Source organism: Silurus aristotelis (assembly GCF_946808225.1).
Source record: "Silurus aristotelis genome assembly, chromosome: 2".
Classification (NCBI taxonomy): domain Eukaryota; kingdom Metazoa; phylum Chordata; class Actinopteri; order Siluriformes; family Siluridae; genus Silurus; species Silurus aristotelis.
The window spans coordinates 38,314,670-38,327,595 of NC_139575.1; the positions used below are offsets into that span (position 1 = coordinate 38,314,670).

General features: G+C 41.4%; 2 long non-coding RNA genes across 2 annotated transcripts; one reads left to right on the plus strand and one right to left on the minus strand.

Moving 5' to 3' along the window:
- Positions 1-1,925: 1,925 nt before the first annotated feature.
- Positions 1,926-12,077, minus strand: LOC310718355. Its single transcript, XR_014531124.1, has 2 exons — positions 10,834-12,077; positions 1,926-6,362 (listed from the first exon to the last, which is right to left on the minus strand). It is a non-coding gene; the product is annotated as an uncharacterized lncRNA (long non-coding RNA).
- On the plus strand, positions 6,361-9,591 carry LOC310718361. The gene is made up of 2 exons (XR_014531128.1): positions 6,361-8,018; positions 8,090-9,591. It is a non-coding gene; the product is annotated as an uncharacterized lncRNA (long non-coding RNA).
- Positions 12,078-12,926: the final 849 nt, after the last annotated feature.

The following is a 12,926-nucleotide window of genomic DNA, read 5'->3' on the forward strand; positions in this document are numbered from 1 at the left end:
CCTTCCATGTTCATCCCTGGATGCCGCAGGCCGATTCTTAATGACACATTTACATTCAAATCTAAATAGAACAGAATCTGGAACAGAACGTCCTCACGTCTCATCAGAAACTCTAAACTGACACGGATCGAATCGTGAGCAAACGAGCGCACAGGGAGAGAAAGAGACTTGTCTTTTCTGGAGAGAGAATCATTGAAATCTGGATTCTGGTTTGTCATAAGATGTTGATTAACTTTTTGTAACAGCAGCTCTGACGTTAGCACCGGTTTATGTTGACGCTCAGGTTCTGTGTGTGTGTGTGTGAGATACGTTATTGTGCACGATCGCACATTTGGTGAAGTGATCTGAGGAACTGGTTCAGGGAAGGAGTCTCCAGTGCGAGCGCTTTGTAAAGCTGGAAGGGTCGAGGATCTTACCGAGGAAAAGTTATGATTGCTGTAGAAGAGTGAGGACTGAGAGGAGGGTAGTCATGGTTACAGTGTGCAGGTCAGGTGACCATGTTGGCTTTTGTTTTCATATAAGTGATTTATATATATATATATATATATATAGTAGCAACTTCGAATTCTCCAGCACAGAGATTTGGAGTTTCTGCTCCTGTGATATTAAATCCCCCCACAGCTAAAATCCTCCTGAGCTGTGAAAAGCTGTGTGATAATGGATATGTTGCACTGAGTGTGATTTATTAGAGTATTGCACAAACACATCATGTCACTGAAGACCGAAGAAGAATCGTCATAGCCAGAAGACAAGTTCCACCCAGAACATCCTTAAAATATCTCTCTCACTGATGTGACAAGACGTGATTACGAGTACAGGACGGGTTCAGGGCTTTTAGATTTACGACAAACTTCAAAAGCAGTGAAGGTGTCAGAATATTCCACACAAACAACCTCTTGTTCTGCTCACGTGTTCTTCACTTCTCGGTAGTTTTACTAGTCATTTCAGTGGTAACGTTCATAATCTCTTGACACTTTAATGGCCATAAACAAGCTTGTTAAATATCTAATGTTCCCAGTCACCTAGCAGCAGCATATACACAGTTCTAACCGCGGTTCAGTCTTCTTCCACCATTGTGACACCGCTGCCGTCTCATTTTTAATGAAAGATCGGGGAATTCACGCAAAAACTCGAGTATTCACACGTGGAAGGGACACTTGATCATTTTACGCCGGTGAGAGCTTCACTTGGCGAAGAACCCGCAAATTCCTGCCATGTGAAGACGTGTGATTGATAGGAGATGCAAAGTCACGAACAGATTTTATAATGCTACGTTAAAAAGATTTCAAAATCTAAGATTGAGATTAAAGTCGTTGCAATGGTCTCCTGAACACACAACACATCTACCTTTCTCCTCTCCATCATATCAGCTATCTCTCTCCCTTTACCCGTCATAGTACCAACATTTAAAGTACCAACCCGAACCACTACTCTCCTACACTACTCCTTTTCCTGCCGTCTCTGTAGACGTCTTCCTCCTCTCCTTCTCCTCCTTCGGCCAACAGTAGCCCAATTTCCACCGGTACCCTGTCGGCTAACGATACCTGTGGCGGTCGTTGTTAACCCGGTCCTCGACCGATCCGGTATGAAATTCTCATTTGTGATCCGCATATTTGATTTGGCACATGTTTTACGCTGGATGCCCTTCCTAACGCAACCCTCCCCATTTATCCCCGGGCTTGGGACCGGCACTAAGAGTGCACTGGCTTGTGCCCCCCTAATGGCTGGGTTCATTAGGATAAATATATAGCACATAAAGAGGCTAGAACATTAGCAAAGTTTTTATATAAGAATTCTCCTGTCCTGAAGAAAGTTGAACTGAGAAGCGAACCCTGAGGTACTCCTGTGTGTGACAGGAAATTTTTTATAATAAAAATACATGACTTTTAGTTCAATAAAAAAAAAAGAATAATCACACAAGGAAGTAATTGTACAGTGTTTATTCAGAATGCAGGACTTGATTGTCTTGCCTGTACACACACACACACAAAACACAACACAATACAGGTGTATTCACACACTCACTTGAGCAAAGGAAGTAGGCATCGCTGGAAGGCAGCCAATCACAGCACTGCTTAGTTTTTTGTGACTGTGAGGTGGAGCTCAGCACAAAATAAACTCGTTAGTGTGTAACGTCTCTCTCTAACAAATGACTTGCTTTAAGGTGATCTTTGAGTCTGTTCACTCTGAAACAGTGAGACGAAACACATTTAGAAGAAAAACCCTTTCTCTCTACCACTGATTCACAGCAGCCATGTTAATGACCTCATTCTGCACAAATCAGATTCTCGCTCAACCTGGGCTTCCAGATCCAAAAGCCTAGTATTCCACCACTTCCACCACTCTGGGATCTGCTCTGGAATACGCACATTCTCCTAGGAAGCTCCTCCTGAAAGTCAAGCCCAGGTTGAGTGAGAATCTGATCTGTGACATTTTCAGAATGATGTCATCAACATGGTGTACATTTTGATTGAATATTTCTTGTGTATTGTCTCATTGTACAATGGTTAAGATGTACTTCTGATCAGAAGTTTGTGAGTTCAAATCCCAACAACATGAAGCTACCACTGTTGAGTCCTTGAGCAAATTCCTCAACCCACAACTGCTCCATTATATGAATGAAATAAATGTAAGTCGCTTGAATAAGTTGTGAAATGCTGTAAATCTAGATGGATCATCAGTTCTGATAAAGTCTCTCCAGACAGACATCTCTCTGTGGATGGCAGCCAAATTAGATTCGGTCTTATCGAACAATATCTACACCAAGTCCACATCTTGTTCCCACAGATCTTCCTGGAGAACGGCTTTCATCGTGCCAAGTCCTCAAAACAGCTTTCCTGGATGTCGATCAGTGTTTAGTTCATCGATAATCCAGGAAGTGAAGGTTCTTAATATCCTTCGCACGTCTGTCATCCCACTCCTCCGTTCACACCTTCCATGTTCATCCCTGGATGCCGCAGGCCGATTCTTAATGACACATTTACATTCAAATCTAAATAGAACAGAATCTGGAACAGAACGTCCTCACGTCTCATCAGAAACTCTAAACTGACACGGATCGAATCGTGAGCAAACGAGCGCACAGGGAGAGAAAGAGACTTGTCTTTTCTGGAGAGAGAATCATTGAAATCTGGATTCTGGTTTGTCATAAGATGTTGATTAACTTTTTGTAACAGCAGCTCTGACGTTAGCACCGGTTTATGTTGACGCTCAGGTTCTGTGTGTGTGTGTGTGAGATACGTTATTGTGCACGATCGCACATTTGGTGAAGTGATCTGAGGAACTGGTTCAGGGAAGGAGTCTCCAGTGCGAGCGCTTTGTAAAGCTGGAAGGGTCGAGGATCTTACCGAGGAAAAGTTATGATTGCTGTAGAAGAGTGAGGACTGAGAGGAGGGTAGTCATGGTTACAGTGTGCAGGTCAGGTGACCATGTTGGCTTTTGTTTTCATATAAGTGATTTATATATATATATATATATATAGTAGCAACTTCGAATTCTCCAGCACAGAGATTTGGAGTTTCTGCTCCTGTGATATTAAATCCCCCCACAGCTAAAATCCTCCTGAGCTGTGAAAAGCTGTGTGATAATGGATATGTTGCACTGAGTGTGATTTATTAGAGTATTGCACAAACACATCATGTCACTGAAGACCGAAGAAGAATCGTCATAGCCAGAAGACAAGTTCCACCCAGAACATCCTTAAAATATCTCTCTCACTGATGTGACAAGACGTGATTACGAGTACAGGACGGGTTCAGGGCTTTTAGATTTACGACAAACTTCAAAAGCAGTGAAGGTGTCAGAATATTCCACACAAACAACCTCTTGTTCTGCTCACGTGTTCTTCACTTCTCGGTAGTTTTACTAGTCATTTCAGTGGTAACGTTCATAATCTCTTGACACTTTAATGGCCATAAACAAGCTTGTTAAATATCTAATGTTCCCAGTCACCTAGCAGCAGCATATACACAGTTCTAACCGCGGTTCAGTCTTCTTCCACCATTGTGACACCGCTGCCGTCTCATTTTTAATGAAAGATCGGAGAATTCACGCAAAAACTCGAGTATTCACACGTGGAAGGGACACTTGATCATTTTACGCCGGTGAGAGCTTCACTTGGCGAAGAACCCGCAAATTCCTGCCATGTGAAGACGTGTGATTGATAGGAGATGCAAAGTCACGAACAGATTTTATAATGCTACGTTAAAAAGATTTCAAAATCTAAGATTGAGATTAAAGTCGTTGCAATACGAGAATAAAATTTTAATATTTTGAAAACAATCAGAATTGTGAGAAACATTTAGCTGTTTTGCATAAAATGGATGTGGAGGATTTGTTTAGATCTTTAGGTGAGGTTTAGGTGAAGTCAGGTGACCAGTGTTCGAGTCCATGGTTTCATCCGCGTGCTGTTTGAAATAGAGATGATGTTTCTCAGACTATGAGGATGATGATTAAAGAATTCGACTCTGATGGGGTTAAACACCGGTGCGCTCGACGCTTTATTCATGTATTATTACAACTTTATACTTGTGATCTTCGATTTATATATTTTTTACGTGGCACTAAAACACTTAAGAAATCAGAAATTGTCATTTGATCACGGCTTTGAACATAAAACTCGGCACGAGATGTTGGTTGCTTAGGACACAACGACAACTAAAGTAAACAGATCTAAAAGAAACGTTCTGCGATTCATTCGTGGAAACTCATTTGTACCGTTTTAGTACACAGTTACAGAAGAAAGCCAAAGTGCTGCATCTACAGAGGGGAACAGAGAAAGTGGCACATGCGGCGGCGTTTTCAGTGTGAGGAAAGAACGTTGTGGAGGTCAGGGTGAAGTGGAGTGTGAGGTGAGGTGAGGTGAGGTGAGGTGAGGGAGGTGAAAGCACACATTTTCCCTGAGCCGAGTGTGCAGTGTTTACGCAGCCTGCACTCCCATATTCAGGCACATTGTGCAACATTAACGCACAAAAACGCCTGTTTGCTCCCGAGCCGGATGCTCTCCATACTCCACACCTATTCCCACCGTGAGTTTCTCCGTTCTGCCTTCGAGGCCACTGAACACCACGGGCATCAGTGACAGCTGCTCAAAAATCAAATAAGGTCACGTTCTGGAAAAAAAAACATTGTAATATAAATATCAGTGAGAAGTTGTTGAAGGTTGTGAGGGATACAGCAGGACGTTACCTGGGGAAAGGAAGGGAAGAAAAAACGACCACAACAGACACACGTTGTAACCTCTCATATTTGCACAAGAGGCCGTCGGACAAGGTTTTCTCCAACCACGGAGCAGGTTGGGTCGGTTTTTCACTCGAGGGGCTCCAGGAGGAGTGAAGGAGCGTGCGGGGGAAAGCGAGGGAGAGAATGAGGGAGGGGGCTGCACTCGTTCACCCTTGCTTTTGTCAGTTATGTTTACTCCTCTCCAAATCCTCCCTCCTCAGCGCCGAACGTCACACAGCCGGAGGAGCAGAGCCTGGAGTCTGTACCTGAACATGGTGCGTTCTCAGGGCGTGTCTGGATCCATCTATGACTCATGAACCCCCATCGCTCGGATCGCTGGAATCTCCACCGGTTAGTTCTGGGCGTCAGCCGACTCGGGCTCATTATTTATCCACGCTGTTGTTCTGTAAAGGGGGAAAATATCGTTTTCCTGCCGAACAGTTTCCTCAGTGCCTGAGGAGCTTTTAAAGTTTAGGAAGACAATAAATCAGCGACTTCATGAGGAAGTACGGAGACGCTGCAGAGTCGATATGAGACAGAAACAGGAACAATCAGCTCTCAGGACACAGTCACATTTTCTCTCAATTACAATTCGCTTTTCTGAATCAGGAACGATACTCAATCATTCAGAAAGAAATAATGGATAAATTACTCACATGCATCACATATGTTGCAAACATCTCACGAAGACGGCACCCTCACTGAGGACATCAGTTCATTCAACACAAAAAGTCAGTTCTAATCAAAATTATCATTATGATTGGCACCCTGAATAGCGATTATGAATGAAATGCATTTGTATTGGACTTTACGTCCACTGAGGGTTTCTTTAGTGTGAAATGAGATCGAGCACAAATCTGTCAGTCGTTTTTATAATTCTGGATCGAATTTAATCACACGATTTGGAAAGGTTTTGAGAAACGAATCGCTGGTGTCCGAGGCTCCGCTGCCTTCTTAAAGTAACCGTGCTGAATTATTGTTAATGATGAATGTGGGTTCGGTGGGGAGGGAAAGAAAAACGTCCAGGGTCTGCTTGATCTGGATCCAACGCAGGGACCAATCAGTAGAGGAGTAGGCTTGGTCATGTGATCAGTGTATGAGATTCCACATGTTTGGATGAGTCAGTCTTCCCTCTTTTCTCTCTGTACAGAGAAGAGCATGAGCCTGACTCATCCACCATCGTCTCACACACACACACACACACACACAGTGAATCAGCCTCAATCTCCCTCTTTTTCTTTCTCCGTTTCTCCTTATTTCTCTCTGTCTCTCGCTGTCTCTTTCTCGATCTGTCTGTCGCTCTTTACTCTTTCTCTCTTTCTTTTAGACTTTTTTCCAGAGGAAGAAAAATTGCTTTGTGTGTTGGGGAGAAAAAGCTAAGGAGATCAGTCTGGTATTCCCCCAGTCACATTCCCAAAATGCTCTCACACACACACACACACACACACACACACACACACACACACACACACACACACACACACGAAGATGGACAGAAAGAGAGACTGAAAGAGGTTCAGAAAGAGATAGAGGGATGAGTAAAAGAATGAGATGGTGAACATGAGGAGATGAATCATGGACCTGAATGAGGACAAACACACACACACATACACACACGGGAAACATTTAACTGCCTTGAACATCTCCTATTACAGTCACAATCCTCAATTCCCGAATCCTAAAATCCAGCTGTGTGAGATCGCGGAGCAACTGCGTTTTCTCGTCCGGATCATCGCTGAGCATTGCAAGAGCAATAAGGATTTTCAGGGGCATTATGACTGAGTTAGCAGAACACAGCTGCCCCTAAAAGTCCCTCACTTTTCTTGCTGCCTCGTTCACGTCGTCGTCTCTCATCACACACACACACACGACTTCTTATTGACCTTCCTATAAATCTCCATGTTGCATGTTCAGTGCATTTGAACCCAATGCCTTACTTTTCTGCTTTACTTCTCTGCTTTTTTTCAACAAGTCAAAGTCTGGACTCGTCGCATTCTCGAGGTTACCGAGTTCACCAGAAAGCTAATTACGCCGTTTTCTTCCCACGTTGTTCGATAAAACACAAAGCACAGAGGCGTGTCATAGGAAGAGGATCTGCGTGTACGCTACAGTTTAGCATCACTCTGGAAAAAAAAACAACTGCATGCTAATTTCTAACCAATTCTGTTAATGTGACTTTCCTAAAATGCAGATTCCTTTTTTTTATTTTACACTCTGAGGTTAAAATGAAACCAGGTCACACCACGGCACACTCGGGTTCTGGATTCTGATTGGTCACGTGTTGATTCTTGATTAATTCTCTATAACAGCAGAAAATATATCAATAAAATGATCATAAAAACCTGCACGTACTGTACACTGTGAGCTGTAACGACACGGCCGTGTAACATTTACAGAAAGAGTCTCCAGTGTCAGAGTTTTCTTCATCTTCAGGACTGACGAGTTTACGCTACTTTTGCAGTTTCTCACTGACACAAGTGTGAGGAAACGAGTGTTTATCGCTGCTATAAAAGAGGAAAGAACCCGCCTCACACTCGTCCTCTAACGCTAATACCTGCCTAATCGCTGCTCTCTGTATAAGTCCCAAAAGACAAATAAAACAGTTTTAGGGAAATAATCAGCCTCTAGGTGCTAACGGTAACTTTGCGCTTACACACACACACACACACACACACACACACACACACACACACACACACACACAGTGGTTTATTCCTGATTCACATTTCATGCCAGTAAGCCAAGTGTCAGACTAAAAACAGTACACGGGGTGGGTGTGTGTGTGTGTGTGTGTGTGTGTGTGTGTGTGTGTGTGTGTTTACTGGTGAGATTATATTCCAGTGCATGTATAAACAATAATGCTAATAAGATGAGTTGGAGATAATTTATAAGAATAAGAATCGCTGCTGTTTGGACACAGTGGTGTGTACAGATGTGTACAGGTGTGTTAGGGTACATCGCATTTGCATGTCTCTTTTTCTGTCTTTGTTTTATTAATTGAATTAGACTGCAGTTCGTGCACTTACACAGCTCAAGACGAGCAACTGGGGTGCCAAAACTTTTGCTCAGACATAGCTATGTTCTAGTTTTCCATGTTAATCAAGTTTCTGTTATCTACTGAAAAGAAAAGGTCCACGAGACACATGTATCAGGTTGCGGTTGAACAGCTCTGTCCTGAAGATGCACATTTCTCCTCACTCGCTCGAGGAAAGTGGAGCGTCAGAGGAATAAAACACTCTGGAAACAGAGGTAATTAAATCAGTTCCTCAGGAAAAAGGAATCATGTGATGTGTGTGCTACTGTATGTATTTCTAACACACACACACACATACGTAAATAGTACAAATAAACGTGTATAAAACACTGAATGCTCCACGCAGCCACGCCCACATTCACCTGTACAGCGTTATTAATCTGAATTAAACAAACCAACAGATTTTTATTTGCGTTTAATTTACTTTCAGCTGCTTTCATTATTCAAATTAATGTCAAATTTATTATTTTTTTTTAAATCACTAATTGCTTTAAATTTTTTTAATTAGTTTCATAATTTACTGGGTCATTAATGTGGAATAATTCAGTAGCAACAAAACTTCAATATTTTTTATATTTAAGACATAACTATTAAAGACTATTTAAAATTTGCTAAACATTTAAACATAATTTTAATTGGTTTATTTATTTATTTTTTACTAATTTCACTTTTTTTTCCTTTACAATTATTTAATTATTTATATAAATAAACAATTTTCCAACAGTTTTTAAATGAGGTAATTTCTTGACCATTAAAATAAAAATAGGATTTGATTTAATTATTTATACTTAATGTTCAACTTTTATTCATTTAATTGTTCTTTTGTTCATTTTTTTTACTTAAAAAGTTACTAAAAGTTACTTATGTTTGTTTGTTTTTTACATATTTTTATTTGTTTAATATTAAATAATGGTATTTTAACTTTCAGTTTTAAATCTTTATTAATATTCATTCTTTTTTTGCCCGTTGGTTTTTTTTATTTGTAGAAGATATTTACATGTTTAACTTCTGTTCTTGTAATCAAAAGCTTTTTTGCAAAATGTCACATTTCTATATATTTTTTTATTTTTATGAAATCGGTTCTTAATTATTACATTTCACATGACTTTTATACAAACTTATTATTTCATAACACAAACATATGTAATGATTTATTTATAAATAAATACTTTTTTGCTTTGCAATTATTTAAATATTAATTTAAACTTGTTTTAAGTGAATTTATTATTTATCGCTTTAGTTTTTATTTTATTTTAAGCAATAAATGAATGAACGGGAAGAAAGTGTTTAGTGAATGAGTGGAGTGTGTGGAGTGAATGAGTGGAGTGTGTGGAGTGAATGAGTGGAGTGTGTGGAGTGAATGAGTGGAGTGTGTGGAGTGAATGAGTGGAGTGTGTGGAGTGAATGAGTGGAGTGTGTGGAGTGAATGAGTGGAGTGTGTGGAGTGAATGAGTGGAGTGTGTGGAGTGAATGAATGGAGTGTGTGGAGTGAATGAGAGGAGTGTGTGGAGTGAATGAGTGGAGTGTGTGGAGTGAATGAGAGGAGTGTGTGGAGTGAATGAGTGGAGTGTGTGGAGTGAATGAGTGGAGTGTGTGGAGTGAATGAGAGGAGTGTGTGGAGTGAATGAGTGGAGTGTGTGGAGTGAATGAGTGGAGTGTGTGGAGTGAATGAGAGGAGTGTGTGGAGTGAATGAGTGGAGTGTGTGGAGTGAATGAGTGGAGTGTGTGGAGTGAATGAGAGGAGTGTGTGGAGTGAATGAGTGGAGTGTGTGGAGTGAATGAGTGGAGTGTGTGGAGTGTGTTGTCTCTCTCTCTGTTTATACGGAATGAAACGTTAGTGCTCAACTTTTTGCTCTCTTTTTTCCCACTGGCAGTTTAATGAGGTCCTCAATCCGACATTTTCGGATCATCAGATCAGATCCGATCTGCCTCTAAATGTTCAAGTTTTTCCTGCTGATTTAAAATAAGGACATGTCCGAGCTCCACTCTCTCTCTCTCTCTCTCTCTCTTTTCTCCCTCTTTCAGCGCTAAGCTGACGCAATCAGAGAGAAACATGCTCAGGAATGTGGTGATCTAAATAAACCTGAATGACTGGAATTTAAACGTCATTTATTAATGAAATAATAAGAATAATGTTAATAATAAGAATAATTAGGCGGTTTAATTGGACCATCACATTGCCATCCGTTCTGATGTGAGAGCTCGCGCTGAGTGTGAAAGTGCACTGGCAAGTCTGACACGAGTGTGTGTGTGTGTGTGTGTGTGTGTGCGTGTGTGTGTGTGTAGCTCTTTTTCTCGTCCAGGTGAAGGACAGGGCGCTGCTGAAGTGCCGCAGGTCACCAATGCGCCGGAAACTGGGACTTTGTAGGCCAGTTGATGGAGAAACAGATTCACTCAGCTTGCCCGCAAAGCCCCAGCCTCAGACACACACCTCTCTCTCTCTCCCTCTTTCTCTCTCTCTCTCTCTCTCTCTCTCTCTCTCTCTCTCTCTCTCTCTCTCTCTCTCTCACATACACACAAACATGGTTAAATAAAAAGCTCACCGAGACCAGTCGCTTTTCTGTGCATGTACATGTTACCTGTGTGTCTCTCTCTCCGCGTGTCCGCGTGTGCGCGCTCCGGTGGAGGAAACAAAAGGAAGTGGAGACGGAAATCAAATATTGTGTGAAGTTACAGCTCCGTGTGATCATCCGCCCTCCTCTCTCTCTCTCTCTCTCTCTCTCTCTCTGTCTCTAAGTGTGAGACTGAGTGTGTGTCCCTCCATCCTTATTGGAGTGTGAATTAAGAAACAGCATCCACAGGGACCGGTTGCAACATTCCCAAAAAAGACCGAGAGAGAGAGAGAGAGAGAGAGAGAGAGAGAGAGAGAGAGAGAGAGAGAGAGAGAGAGAGAGAGAGAGAATGTTCATGCATGCTGTCATCCATCCAGGAAAGAAATGAAACGAATAAGGAAGATAAGGATCCATGTTTACAGACGCTCCAGTGCGCAGTTGTCTGTCTCTCTGTCTGTCTGTCTGACTGACTGTCTGGCGTGTGCGTGCGCACAGCGCGCGCCTTCAGACACAGCGACCTCACCCGCGCGCCGGGGATGATGATGATGATGATGCAGGGGCACCAGGTAGCGACGAATCCCACTGATTTTATACCGTGTCTGGGTGATTCGGCAAAACTGCTCTGAGGTTGCCAGATTGTGAGGTATCTCACATACCCTAGATATTTTATTTCAATTTGGATATACTGAGAGGTTGCCAGATTGGGCGCAACTTTACATTCACTGATGATACGTATTTGATCAGGCGATTCTGTGAGGTTGCCAGTTTGGAATCAATTCCACAATAACTGGTTATTTTATATTGATTTGGGGATCGTGTTAGGATGGTAGTTGGATGGTAGTTATCTCTCAGGCTTGTAGCTCACATGAAATGAGGCATGGACACGAAAAGATCAACACAAATATTAAACGTCTATAATTTCATGCTGATGGTTGTAAAAATGAGGATGATTTCAGTCTGTTCAACTTTTACACTAACACCTTTACCGAGACCGACCATCTCTCATAGTCTCAGAGATCAGTTTCACTAACTAGACAAACTAATACCATGATACAGCTGCATTACATTCTGGGACGTTGAGTCCTGCTGCTCCATTACTTCTTCTCTCCATTACTTGGTCTGAATGGTAAGATTGCCAAATTGTGGGCAATTACACGCAATTAAACCAGAGAAAACGGAGAATCCGTTCAGCAGAAGATTTTCGCACTACAACGCCGCCTACTGGTGACTAATCACCATACAGCACTAATTTTTACACAGTAAAATCACAAAAAAACCTATGAGCCTATAGGCCTATTTAGAATACATTTAAAAAATAACATAGAGCTGTGACGATGGCAGTTTTTGGTAATGGACCAAATACCGGCGGTGTTGCGGTGGTTGGGGGGTTGTTTTGAAATAATAATAAAAAAAACAAAAAACAAAGAAACAACACACTAAAGCCTGTAAAGCATTGAAATAAATATCAGTAAATACTGGTAACCTACATAATATAATAAAGTTGAATCCATTTAAAAAAACAAAAAAACAGTTTTATATTTCCACACAAAGACGCGTTATAGCCTCCCGCTCTGCGCTTTGAGAGGGATGTGGAACACGAGCAGGAAAGAGACCACCGATCTCTTTTTCTGATATCTTCATGTTGTTGTAAAAGGTACGAAGAGCAAATTTGATCTTCCACAAGGGCAAGGCATTTAGGCTATGTGTGCGCGCTGCCAGAGAAAGCCAAACTAAAATCACCCGCGCGTGTGAAACGCGCTTTACACATGAACTTGAAAATCAATATAATTAAAATAATCAAAATAATTAAATTTAAATCCAAAATACACTTAATAGCCTACGTGTGTCAAAATCATTTCCTAAAATATTCATAAGGAATTTATAAATTGTGCAAAATATTTTTAATAGCCTACATTTAAAAAAAAATCTCTCTCTCGCCAATAGGGGGTGCTGCAGCACCCCCAGCACCCACACTTCCTGCGGCCATGCAGTGACCTACTCTATTATTATAGTATACACGATTATAAAACAATAATTTATAATAATAAACCTAAAACTTGAAGAATGTATACAATTATCTGTAACAGAATACAATGGTTAAAATACATAAAAAGTAAAAT